At 35.8% G+C, this 14110-nt stretch overlaps 1 protein-coding gene across 1 annotated transcript in view; it reads left to right on the top strand.

The window, feature by feature from the left end:
• The first annotated feature begins 430 nt into the window (after positions 1–430).
• The window catches only part of LOC5569434 (katanin p60 ATPase-containing subunit A-like 1), a 115443-nt gene continuing 101763 nt past the window's right edge, over positions 431–14110 (top strand). The window contains exon 1 of the mRNA XM_021851836.1: positions 431–1127. The gene's annotated coding sequence lies outside the window, so the exon portion shown is untranslated. The remainder of the gene's footprint in view (positions 1128–14110) is intronic.

The following is a 14110-nucleotide window of genomic DNA, read 5'->3' as shown; positions in this document are numbered from 1 at the left end:
TTTGAAAATTCCGAAATCAATGACGGACCCTGCCCCTCAAGAAAATGAAAAACCAGTTTTTTCGTTCAAATTTAAATAACTCCTTATGAAAATCTAAAATTTAATTACATACATGAAATACAACGCAATGATAGATTTTGCTTAGAGCAAAAAAAAAAAAACTGGTTTCGCAAATTTGTAAATCGATGATGGCTACTACAAGCATTGTTTTTTTTTTTCAATTAGGTAGGTCGTAGTCGTATTTTATATTTTTTCCTTTGATAAAAAATTTTGTTAAATCTCAAATCTTTGCACATTTAAGATGCATAGAATCTGAAAAACTTGGTCCTCAAGTTTAAACTACCACAATTTTCAGCTTCGGCGGTGGCGCGTGCCGCAGAGAGAGCGGTCTATTTTTTGCCGATTCTGTCTTGGCCGCGAGCTTCGTCCGTTGCGCTCTGTACTTGTGTCTGTGCCGTCGGTCCCAACGGACGTATCTTGGGACGTATTCTATCCATTTCGTCGTCGGTTTAGTGTTTCATTCCCTATCTGTATCTTTACTGAACTCTGGTGTGTTGGGTTGTTTTACCTCGTCTGGTCTGTCAGTTTGTTCGTGCTGCTTTGTATGCGCCGCGTTTTGATTCTTGTCCATTTTTGATTCCGCTAGCTCTGGGCTGGATTCTTTTTTGTGCAACAACCTAGCCCTGATACCTGACAGTGTTTGTAGACTGTGAATCGATGTGGTGTTCTGAAATGTTGTGTTAAAAATTAATGTCTCACAGTGTGCTGATCTTGTTCATGAGAATTTATAATTGAAAAGTGGGTTGCTTTCTGTGAGGAAAGAGGCTCAAGTGTCCGGAAAAGTGATATGACCATCGTTTGAAGGTAGTGCAAAAAAAACAGCATGAAGCGAAAATGAGCTGTCAAAGGGGAAATTTCTTTTATCAACATAGCAGTCATTGCTTGCGTCGTCATGAAGCCCAAAAATGAATACCAACAACAGCAACAGCATCATCAGGTGTAAATTTCGATTCTAATTTGAACTGCCAGTGTTCTTACTAATCCATTGGAAATAAGTGAAGTCATCGTCCGGAAATTGGAAATTAGTTTGATATTTTTACGGCCGTCAACGTTGAAGATAAAACAAGGTAAATGTTCTTCTTCTTCATATTCCTATAATTTTCAGGGCTGGTAGCGGTCGAATAGCAAAATAATAGTGAATAAAATACCCGGATAAAAACGCACTATTAAGTGAATGGAATAAACCATTAATGTGCAATATAACGTATTGGATTACTGCGTATAGTAATTGAATGTCAAAGCAAAATTTTTCTTGTTTGATTATACAATTCAATTGTTAATAATTGACTTGTATTATTTTTATACCTTATAATTTTGGCAAAATTTGTATTAACGTGTAAAACAACTGTTGTTTCTATTTGTTTTACAGTGTAGCTTGACTGACAGAAGTAAACAAAATAAGTTCAGAAAGCAAAAAAATATTGTGTGAAAAATATTTAAAACGTAGAAATAAGTCTAGAAAGATTCGCGAACTAGGCGAAACTGACAAAATGTACACAATTCAAGAAAATATAGCGTTGAAATTGTAGCTTGGTTGTCTATTCACTGCACTTGAACTTTTCCCCTATCAATAATTTGATTATTCAAAAAACGCAAATTTGTAGAAGACGCAACTTTACCTCGTACAAAACCACACACTTTGTTGATTACGTCTGTGTTTTTGTTTATCAAAGTGATGGGCGCATCTGAAATCGAAATCAAAACACGGCGAGAGTAAACGGCGACACTGCAAACAAAAAATAAACAAGGCGTACATGGCGGGCTTAATTGAAACCAGAATAGACTTATCCACGGTCTTCTTTTATTGTCGATTTTCTTTGTCTTTTCCGCTCTAAATGCGGTGTTTACATAAAACGACATCCGGACCAACATCCAGTGAAGCAATGTTCACCGAATGAACATGAAGTGGATGAATGTGTAGCGAAATCGTTCATTTTCTGTAAACACGCAGTAAAGGTTTTCTTCCCGCTGTAAGTTGCAGCGTGACGTCATCGTAGATTAGTTCATGTAAACACGGCGCAAAAGTAATAGGCGACACTGAAAATAATATCGATTACAGGCTCATAACATTGGGCGATACTGGCATTCTCAAATACGTTTTTGGCGAAACCTTGTAATATTTTGTTAGTTCAAAATAGCTAGAGGAACTGTAGGAGATGTGTGTAATATTGATGAGCATTTTAAAACTAGGTTTATGATATGTGTATTAAAGTGATAAGGTCAAAGTTTGAGTGTATTTTCTCCAGTTGGGATTATGACTTCACATGAGCATTTCATTGATTATTTTCTCATTGTTATTGATTTGTCAGATAGGCCCTTATCGCGAATCCCTCTCGAAGTAGTTTTGTTAAAGGCTTCTTTATGGGTTAAAACTCTGTTGTTACTGTTAGCACCAATATTAGGTAAGTTAGGGGACAATCCTTACAAAATACAAATTCTTTTCTTTTCACCACCAATTGAAATACTGTTCGTTGAATTGTTTATGCATTGTACAACAATACACAAATTGTCTAACGATACTTAACAACACGGTGCTCCCCTGACCGTTATTATCAGAAAAAAATCTCCATCAAATCTGTGCTCACCAGTCGTTTTCTATAGCTATGGTGCATGACTGGGCAAAATTTCAAAAAAATCGTAGGGCCCGTTTTGAAATTACGCCCTTTTGATTGTATAAGTCCACAAATTCAAAGGATATTTGAGATATTTCAACGGGTTTTTATCAGCCGTGATAATCAGAAGTAATAAACTGTCAAAATTTGATTCAAAGTAAATGTTTTTAGTTAATTGTAACCTCTGGGTAAAGTTTTGAATGAGAAAATCGTCGAATTTTTGAGTTACGCCCTTTTTGAAGTGTATCTAAATATTAAAATCACCAATTTTGAATAGATAAATTAGGCATTCTAATTCTGGTAAGCATGTTCAAATGTTCTCAATGACACATTGCACTTACATGGCGTCAAAGTCTTTCACAATGGACTGATTTTTCATAGGCTCAAGCGATATAAGGCATTACGGAGCCAATTTTATAATGTAACCAAATTAGTTTCTATTCAACAATATTCTGGATAGTTGAGCAATGAACTCACGATTCAGATTATTTAACATGTAATTCATGTTGTACATCGAAGCGCAATTTGACGTCAAAAAATACTTTCGGACTTGAGTTTTCGGTTATGAGTAGCAGGGTATGGAATTAAATTAAATCAACGATGTAGAGGCAACGATACAAAATGAAAAAAAAATGCAAAGTACAGAATATCCTTTATTATAATGGAATTTATTGAAATATAATGGAATTCAAAATCGTAGTACTTACAGAGCTTAATTTTAGATGTTTGTCTTTGTCATCTATGAAAGGTTTGTTTAGCAAAGTATGATTTGTTTTCGTTTGTCTTCACTTATTATAGCAGCGCGTGAGTCTTTAATTCACAGGCACAGTTTGCGATGGAAATAATGGAAGTTTACAGATAAATCATCAATTTGTGTAGAATTATGGTAGATAGATTAGCAGGTAATCAACTCGGCCACAGAATAATAAAAGATTTTCCGGTAACAAAAACTGGAGGTTAAGTATTCTTTAAATTATACCTTTCTCAATTCCATTACCCCGAATATCATGAACCTGAAGAGCATAACCTCGAGTTCCAGTTCCTAGAATGGCTTTACTTCGAATTCCATTATCACGACAATAGCATTCAGCATACTGGTGCGCTTATGGTGATGATTTTCGAGTAAATGACATTCGGGGAAATGAAACTCGGGGTGATGGGGTGGAGTCTTTTCAAGAGAGGTTTGATTTGAGTATTGATTTTTACGGAAGACATGTGAAATTAAGCTCTGCAAGCGTTATGATTTTAAAATCAATGAATCCAAACAATACCGAATATTTCTTACTCTTCTTAAACGTATTTCAAGTATTGATGCTTACTCTTTACGATTTGGCTTGAGAATGGGTTGATTGATTTAATCAATTCTTTCACTATTGAATTCTAGAATCCAGGACCCTTACGTGTTTGTGAGATCGAAAAGACCGGGTATTTATAGATTTGTGAAAAATCTAAATCTTACAATGTATGCTATAAATGATTACAAAAGTATTGATAGTGGACTAGAGTGCCATAATTTGGCCAATAGTGCATAACTCAGCAATTGAGTGGATGTATGCATAGTTTCCACAGAGTGGATACGAGTAACTGACACTGAAGAAGACTGCAAGTGGTAGTCGAAATACGCGTATCTGTCAAAGATAAGCATTTAGGAGCGGAATTAAAAGGTACACGGTACTCCATCTACTTTTAAGTTTCTCCAATATCAAATAGATTAATTAGGCATTCTAATACCGGTAAGCATGCAATTCAATGCTACATTGCACTTACATGCCGTCAAAATCTTTTACATTTGCCGATTTTTCATAGGCTCAAGCGATATAAAGCACTATGGAGCCTATTTTATATTGTTATTAATAGTCATAAAATATTGTTATAACCCAAATAGCTGCCCCGGCTGTACTAGCTAACTTCGTACCGCCCCAGAACTTAAACCTCAATTGCTGAGTTATGCACTATTGGCCAAATTATGGCACTCTAGTCCACTATCAATACTTTTGTAATCATTTATAGCATACATTGTAAGATTTAGATTTTTCACAAATCTATAAATACCCGGTCTTTCCGATCTCACAAACACGTAAGGGTCCTGGATTCTAGAATTCAATAGTGAAAGAATTGATTAAATCAATCAACCCATTCTCAAGCCAAATCGTAAAGAGTAAGCATCAATACTTGAAATACGTTTAAGAAGAGTAAGAAATATTCGGAATTGTTTGGATTCATTGATTATAAAATCATAACGCTTGCAGAGCTTAATTTCACATGTCTTCCGTAAAAATCAATACTCAAATCAAACCTCTCTTGAAAAGACTCCACCCCATCACCCCGAGTTTCATTTCCCCGAATGTCATTTACTCGAAAATCATCACCATAAGCGCACCAGTATGCTGAATGCTATTGTCGTGATAATGGAATTCGAAGTAAAGCCATTCTAGGAACTGGAACTCGAAGTTATGCTCTTCAGGTTCATGATATTCGGGGTAATGGAATTGAGAAAGGTATAATTTAAAGAATACTTAACCTCCAGTTTTTGTTACCGGAAAATCTTTTATTATTCTGTGGCCGAGTTGATTACCTGCTAATCTATCTACCATAATTCTACACAAATTGATGATTTATCTGTAAAATTCCATTATTTCCATCGCAAACTGTGCCTGTGAAGTAAAGACTCACGCGCTGCTATAATAAGTGAAGACAAACGAAAACAAATCATACTTTGCTAAACAAACCTTTCATAGATGACAAAGACAAACATCTAAAATTAAGCTCTGTAAGTACTACGATTTTGAATTCCATTATATTTCAATAAATTCCATTATAATAACGGATATTCTGTAATTTGCATTTTTTTTTTCATTTTGTATCGTTGCCTCTACATCGTTGATTTAATTTAATTCCATACCCTGCTACTCATAACCGAAAACCCAAGTCCGAAAGTATTTTTTGACGTCAAATTACGCTTCGATATACAACATGAATTACATGTTAAATAATCTGAATCGTGAGTTCATTGCTCAACTATCCAGAATATTGTTGAATAGAAACTAATTTGGTTACATTATAAAATTGGCTCCGTAATGCCTTATATCGCTTGAGCCTATGAAAAATCAGTCCATTGTGAAAGACTTTGACGCCATGTAAGTGCAATGTGTCATTGAGAACATTTGAATATGCTTACCAGAATTAGAATGCCTAATTTATCTATTCAAAATTGGTGATTTTAATATTTAGATACACTTCAAAAAGGGCGTAACTCAAAAATTCGACGATTTTCTCATTCAAAACTTTACCCAGAGGTTACAAGTAACTGAAAACATTTACTTTGAACCAAATTTTGACAGTTTATTACTTCTGATTATCACGGCTGATAAAAACCCGTTGAAATATCTCAAATATCCTTTGAATTTGTGGACTTATACAATCAAAAGGGCGTAACTTCAAAACGGGCCCTACGATTTTTTTGAAATTTTGCCCAGACATGCACCATAGCTATAGAAAACGACTGGTGAGCACAGATTTGATGGAGATTTTTTTCTGATAATAACGGTCAGGGGAGCACCGTGAACAAGCTATATATTTTAAAACCCACCATACAGTGAACTATTCAAAACAATATAGTGCACCGTAATTGTATTTTATGTTACAATAAACTGTGTTGTTTTGTCAATGTTTTGAATACTACTGTTACAATACGTTATATTGTTTTTGTGTGTTTTTTTTTCTATCCGGATAGTCAAAATATAGTGAACAAATCTCGAAAATTTATTCAAACAGTCATGTCAGAAAAGTAAACAAATTTACTTCATCAATCCTACGTGTTCGGCAGACGAAATTCTACACGTTCCGCTCTAAACCAACTCGAGTTTTCACTTTTAGAACGTTTTCCGGATTTACAAAACGGTGTAAATAAGATTCTCAACTTCCGCAACCTAACCATTACTTTCACCGCTCCGTTGTTTGGAGAGAAAAAATGGTTTAACCGTGAATCAAAACAAAACAGTACTTGAGTCGACTTTTTCACTGGTTGTACGTCGTAAAGTACTGAATAAAACGGCTCATGATTTTTCATACAATTATTGTGAGAAATAATAAAAACTATCTAGTGTTTGAATGTGAGCTGATAGTATGCAAAATTTAGGCGATGAACGCGGCTGGAAAATGTGTTTCAAGTTGATTATTTTAAATAGTTTTAAGGACAGGTTGTGATTCTTCTAAATTAGTTTTCTCAAACCAATATGAAAATTGCTTACGTCGATTTGAAAAAGTAATCGAGAAATAATGAATTAATAGTGACTTCAAAACCACAAATATTTCATAAAAAAAATTCACTGTGGAACATATTTTTTGTCACAAGTATCAAAATTCCGCTCGATTTGGGGTTGCTCAAACCATGGGGCTTTGCGCAAAAAACTTTCTCGCTTTTTCATGACTTCATGAAATTTGTAAACAACAAGGCCAGTAGAAGTAAAAATCCCACACAAAATCTAAACAATGCCATTACGCATTGCCGTTTTCATTCAACTTCCATGTCAAAAGTTATTTTTTGATGCTTTAGACAAGTATTGTATCTTGCCATTTAAAAGAAACGTCGAATTTTGTATGGAGACTGCACTACCGTGAATCGCAAGGCAGTCCCATCAGTAAAAAGTAGGCATTAAAAATGGGCTATGAAGTTAGCGAATTCCATCCATTTGTTGGGACGACTGACAACTGGTGAAAATGCTCTAGGCTCGCGCATCTGAAGAGCAAATCGTTACGAAATGCATATATACAGCTTAGTGACATTTGAACACACGTAGACTAGCATACGCTCGTCATACACAGTTTGTTTTTGTTTTCCTCAAAGCAACTTGCACACGTTTTCCAGACTCATCAAAATGCATATGGAAATATTACCCAATTTGAAAAATTTATACCCGGATTCTGGGTGTTTTTCGAGACAGAGTGCATATTGTTTTCCTCTAAGGTTCACAACTACATCTACACTAGGGCACCCATACCATTGGACGTGATAACCACTATTGAGCCATAAATGCGACAGTGCTCAGACGTCAAAGTCAGTTTGACATCTATTCATGACACTCGAGTGTCTTTTAGTGGAATATTTTCCAGCCAGATAATATTCACATGGATCGTAGTCTATCTATGTTATGCTATGCTTGGATCTGAAGTGAATCTCAAGCACTGCCTTTCATTAAAGTTTTTCAGGAATTCTCGAAAACTTATTCAAACAGGCTCAAGTTAAAAAAGTATACAAACTTACTTTTTCGATTCTACGTGTTTCGCAGACAAAATTCTACAGGTTTCGCTCTGAACCAACTTGATTTTTCACTTTTGGAACGTTTAATTTCCGGATTTACAAAACGACGAAAGTAAGATTTTCAACTTCTGCAACCTAACCACTACTTTCGCCGCTCCGCTGCGTGGAAAGACAAAGTGACTTAACCACGAATCAAAACAAAACACTACTTGAGTCGATTTTACACTGGTACAAAAACGTCGCAAGTAACTGGATAAAACGGCTTATCATTTTGTCATGATTTTTTTGTGGAAATTAATAGGAACTCCCTCATGGGGTAAGACACTCATTAATATTGGTATTAATATCCGTTAATACGGATTAATATATATATATTATTTTTGTGATATCTACGAGATAGCCACGATTTTCCTAAAGACATCTGACAGAAGTATCTTGAATTTAAGTCAATGTAGGGGGCGGATCTGACATACCGGAGACAAATTGTATCAGATTCGAGTTGCGGAATGGCCCGGAAATCGTAGAAAGATGTGGGGCAATGATGACAATGAAGCTTCACCGAATGTGATGCATCGTACAAGGTGCCAGTCTCTTTCTAGCCAGAAAAACAGTGTGGTCTATGTTGCATTTCTCATATATTTTGCTCAATATAGAGAATGGAGGTGAGGATATTCTAATCACTGAATTTATTAGTGGTAGTATGGGGATTATGCCGGTCAGATAAAGATTCTGATATTACTCTAACACATATTATGCTTCAGGGGCATCTTTTCTTTTCTCAATCTTCCTCTTATTGTCGAACATTTCCGTTGAACATTTACTCTTGTGAATTAAGCCCTACCTATCGCTATAATTAGTGCACTTGGGTCAATGTTCATCCGTTTTGGCTATTTTTACTAAGAATACAAAGCTTCCATTTGGTTATGCATGATTTCAATGAATACGGAATTTGTTTGAGTGGAGAAAATCAATGCGGGCTTCTTACGGCGGTATCTAGATTTAGTTAGTATGTACATGAAACTCCCATAACATATTGAACATATTTTGGCTGAAAGGTAATTCTGATCCAATCACTCAAATGGATCTGAGACAAACTGACAATAAACACAACATGTTTTTTTTTATAAAAATAATCAATTTGCCTTGGCAACTCCAGCAACAGGCAAACAGCAAAACTCCATGCATACTTTATAATCTTCTCAATATCAATATTAATATCATTAATAAATATTAACATTTTAATACTGGATCTAGTGTCCTGCCCCATGAACTCCCTAGTTTTTGAACACAAGCTTATTGTGCGCAAAATTTGAACAATGTACACCGCGAAAAAATGTTAAAAAGGTGATTCATTTTAAAACAGTTTTAGAAGACAGGTTGTGATAGTTCTGAATTAATTTTCTCAAAACCGTATGGAAGTTTCTTACGTCGATTTGAAAAAGTAATCGAGAATTGTTAAAACATTATAGGAGATGCAAGCTTGAACCATTTAATAGTTTATTTTCGTGTTTTCGATTTAGTATTTCTAATTTAATGCCTTTCACTCCCGCAGCTTGGTTCAACTATTGGACTAATGCAAAATGACATTTTTAAAAAAAGGCGTGAACAAAATCTGTTGCGAATATTTCAAAACCACTTCAATAATTTTAAGCTGAAAATATTCAGTTGATTGTATAATAGCTTAATAATGTTATTATAGACAATATTGGTCGCTTATTTCTAAATTTAGTGAGATTTATGAGAGTATAAATACTTTCTAAATATTATTATGCTAATCCAACCAATTTTTTTTCAGCATTTATTTCTTAAATATTTGGATCTTCTGTTTTAGTGGACACGGTCTGGTTTCCTAGAAAGATTATTTTATTTGCTCGGCAATTGTCAATGATAACCAGAAAAGAGTACAGTTGAGCCCATTTAGCAAAAAGGGTACATAAATTTATAAGGCAATAAAGAGTATGTACTCTAAAAAGAGTACGTCTGGCATCCCTAAATATATTATACACGAAAGTAAGATAAGATCGTTATAAAATAAAAAAAACATACGTAAACATTAATGAAACTAGTATTTTATACAGCTTTGTCGTCATGAAGTTCGACACTGTGACGTGCTGGAACATTCCTGAAAGTGGCGGCGGATATAGCATCGGATTCAGCAACCCAAATATACTAGAGACGCATGATTTGCTCCTAGAGACACGCAAAAATATATTTTTTGTTACGCTGTATTGTCAAATAAACGGTGTCCTAACCAAGTAAAGAATCTCAGTTGATTGACAAAAAAACGATTATCAACATAAATCAACAAAGAAAGTGTTAAAACAGAAACATCAACAATGTGAGACGAAAACAAAAATAGAATTTAAAGAAGACAAATAGGTAAGAAAGAGAGCAGGAGGGCGGGAAGAGAGAGAGAGAGATATTTTTTTGCTTTACGTTACGATCTAGAAGTTATCATTTTTGACAGCCGGATACGAAATTTCTGAAGGCCTAGCAATTCAGCAGCCGTATATCGGGCCAAAACCTGCATTTTGCTAGCATTTAAGGCGCATATACGGCTTGCTAGCATTTAACTACCTGCAGTAAAGGTACTGCTAAATAAATGCTTTATTAAGTGCTTACTGGTTACCTGGGTTGTAAAAAAATATAAACCTTAGAGGCTTTAGAATTTCCGATTGAAAATGGTTAATAATTTACTGAGAAAAACAAAGAAACAAATCTCGCAAGCTATTTCCCGTTAGAAAGAAACAACAATCGTTGGTAAAAATCAAGGTACAGTACTGTTGTACAGAATAAAGTAGGCAGTTTCAGTTTCACTCAAGTTTGCAAGCATTATCGAATGCAATGAGACAGTTTACATTAATTATCGTTGAATGTTCAGTTGCAACTCGTTTTACATGATTATAAGAAAAAATTACGTGCCATGTAAATTTGAGAATTTTTTGCTGTGTAGCATTCACTACAAAGCATTTTAATCCGTGACACCTACCGTACAGCACAGTGTGGTTCAATCAAGTTTGTTTCTAGTCTGCCTAGTGAGCGAAGTGCAGGATTGGTAATTCAAACATATCGAGGTTGATTCCGACATTCTGACATAGAATCTTTTCATGTTGGGAAATTTCTCGACTTCCTGGGAATAACAACAAACTTCATATAAATGCTACAACAGCATAAATAATTACTTTGCAATAATAAAAACAAAACATAGTGGAAAACAGGACCTTCCAAAGCCTTCGTTAGTAGGCGGCTACAAAGCAAATCCATGCTGAAGGTGTCTGAGTTCGGTTCAGGATATTTTCGTAATGTTTCGTAATTTTCGTAATTTTTCTTTGATTTCCTTGTTCATGAAGTATCATCGTGCCTGCTACCCGGTATACGACTGTAAAAATGGCAACTTATGTAAAGAATCCTTTTAGTTCATGACTGTTGAAGTGCTCTTTGAAAATTAAGCTGAGCGTCCCAGTGTGGACGTAATGCCAAGAAGAAGCCAGTGGCAATAGACAGGATAAGTACCAGTAAAGATGAAAAGTGAGAAAAACAATAAGTACTTGATTAATCTATCGAAAACCTGTACTTCAATGAATGGGAGCGAAGATTAGATCATGGGTGGGGCGAAGATTGAATTTGGGGGTACGAATATTAAAGCACACCAATAATTCAAAAATTATACATTTTTCAATGGTAAAACTTCATTTTGGATAACTCTGCAGCTTGATCATCGTAAAATAATAGATGAATAGTTGCATAAACCCAATAACATTATTTGATATTGGTTAATAGAGTCAGAAATAAACTATTTCTGCAATTACATGGTTTAGGGGGGCGAAATCTAGTGCTTCTACCCTATCTGTCACTTATCGCTCTCTTGTAACAATCATGATCCGCAACACATCATAAGAGTGTGTTAATCGTCTACTGCTTCAACTCTGATTATATCGATTATCGGTTTTATTATATGATTAAATTATGTGAGAACGACTTACGGATTGTATTGCAGAAAACGGTTTAGATGGAGTTCCTGACAAAATCCAGAAACCCTCGTTAACCTTCCAGTCGTCGCGCGGTTTGCCACCGTCAAAACCCCCACGCTGCTGTTGTGAACGAAAAGCGAGGTTTTTTCAACAGTGTTGTACAAAATACAACAGCGCGACGACTGAAGTGTTAAAGTTTAAGTAAGTAATGTTCAACGTGTATTGATGAATACCTTTCAGAGTATCCTTCAGTGGTGATATCTCTAAGTGACTTTAGTGACAATTTTTTCTCAGTTACCAAATCGAAAATAGTGACTAAGCCACTAAAAGGTGACTCGCTACCAGCCCTGCGAGTTTTTTTTTCTTTTTCAATGAGTGGGGGAGTACAATGCTCGCAAACTATGCGGCATGGGCGGGGACGTCAGGTGGAAGTAGATTCAAATCAATCTTCGATGCATATAATAATATTCAAACGCCGAATAAGGCGAAATAGCCGTACCGAAGTCTGTTATAATTGATTCAACAGTTCCAGGCAGTCACGGCAACGATGACGACGGCAAACGGTTTAAGGTGCGAGCGATCGATCGACCAGGTCGTGTGCACGAGAACTCAGAACTTTGATTCTGTTAGCTGGATTGCTTTTTTTTCGAGCTTAGTTTGGTTGGAAGCTGTGGAGGTCGACCACTTCCGATCGCTCGCCTCTCGGCGACTTCGTTATAGGTACTGGAATTATTGAGCTGATCGCTCTCAGCCCGAGACATCAAATTCGAGCTGTTTTTTCCTAATTTTTCCGAACAAATCATATTATCTCATTAAGGCAACTGAAAGAGCATTGGAAGATATGTTAAAAACTGAACTCAACTCAATTTTGACGAAAATGCGGATGGGACTGACTTGAGATTCACGGCAGCTTAGGTATGCTAAAAACTTCAGCATTCCAGCGAAAAATAAAAATCTGAGTGAGGTACTCTCTCTCTCTCGGATTTGGACCTTGACGAATCAATCCTTTGGAAATTGATACAGGGATTGTTTCAGAATTAAAAAAAATAATAAGTAATTTTTCTAGGCATTCATTGGAGAATTTTCCCATGGATTTCCCTAGAAATTACAATAAGGATTAAATTAAATTTTCCTTTGCTCCAGAGAAATCTCAAAAAAATTGTCTGGGAATTCTTTCATGAAATCCTTCGAAGATTTATTAAGAAATCTTACCAGGGATACTATCACGTATAACTTTAGGGCTTTTTCAAGGGAAATTTTCTTGGAGTTCTACCGCGAATTCACTTATTTATTTCTCAAGAAATTTCTGCAGGGTTTCTTCCAAGAATGCCCATTATAGATTTCTTCAGGGATGCTCCTCTAGATATAAGGAATATAAAAAAATTCCTTCGAGGATTTTTTCAAAGAATTCATCCGAAGATTTCCTCCAGAAATTACTCTGGAGATTTGCAACAGGAGTTTCCTTCAAGGAATTCTCCGGGATTTTCAAGGATTCCTCCGGATATATTCCTCAAGAACTCGTTCGGGGATTTTGTCCACAAATTCTTCTGGGGATTTCGTCCAGAAATTAAACCGTGGCTTTCTTCTAGGAGTTGCTCCTGTGATTTTCTCCAGAAATTCTTCTGGTGATTTGGTTGAAAAAATCCTCCACAAACTCCTCTGGCAATTTGCTCCAGAGATTTTTTCCGGGATTTTTTTCCAGAAATTTCAGGAACTGGGTATTTTATCCAGAATTTCTTCCAGGCTTTCCTCCAGAAATTGCTCGGGAATTTCCTCTGAAATCCCTCCAGGAATTCCTTTCGTCTAGAAATTGTTTTGGAGTTACTCTAGCAATTCATCCAGCAATTCCTCGGAAGTTCCTCCGGAGGTCCATCGGAAATCTCTCCGAAGTTCTTCCGGAGTTCTCCTCTAATAATCGCTCCGGACCACCAGAGTTTCTCTAGGATTTTTTTAAATTCTTTCGGAGTTACCCCAGAATTTATTTCTCCAGAAGTTCCTCTAGAAATTCCTCCAGGAATTCTTTCAAAATTTTTGCCTGGAATTCCTTTGAATTTTCTCCATGGAACTTCTTTCGGAGATCCTCCAAAAATTCTCCAGAGTTCCTTCGGAATTTCCTCCAAAATTCCTGTAGGAATTTTTCCGGATTTTCTCTAAAAAAAAGGCCGCAGTTCCTCCTACAAATCCTTAAAGTTCTTCCAGGAATTCAT

Source organism: Aedes aegypti, chromosome 3 (genome assembly GCF_002204515.2).
Source record: "Aedes aegypti strain LVP_AGWG chromosome 3, AaegL5.0 Primary Assembly, whole genome shotgun sequence".
Taxonomy (NCBI): Eukaryota; Metazoa; Arthropoda; class Insecta; order Diptera; family Culicidae; genus Aedes; species Aedes aegypti.
Note: the sequence above shows the minus strand (reverse complement) of the source record. Positions and strands in the feature narration are given on the sequence as shown.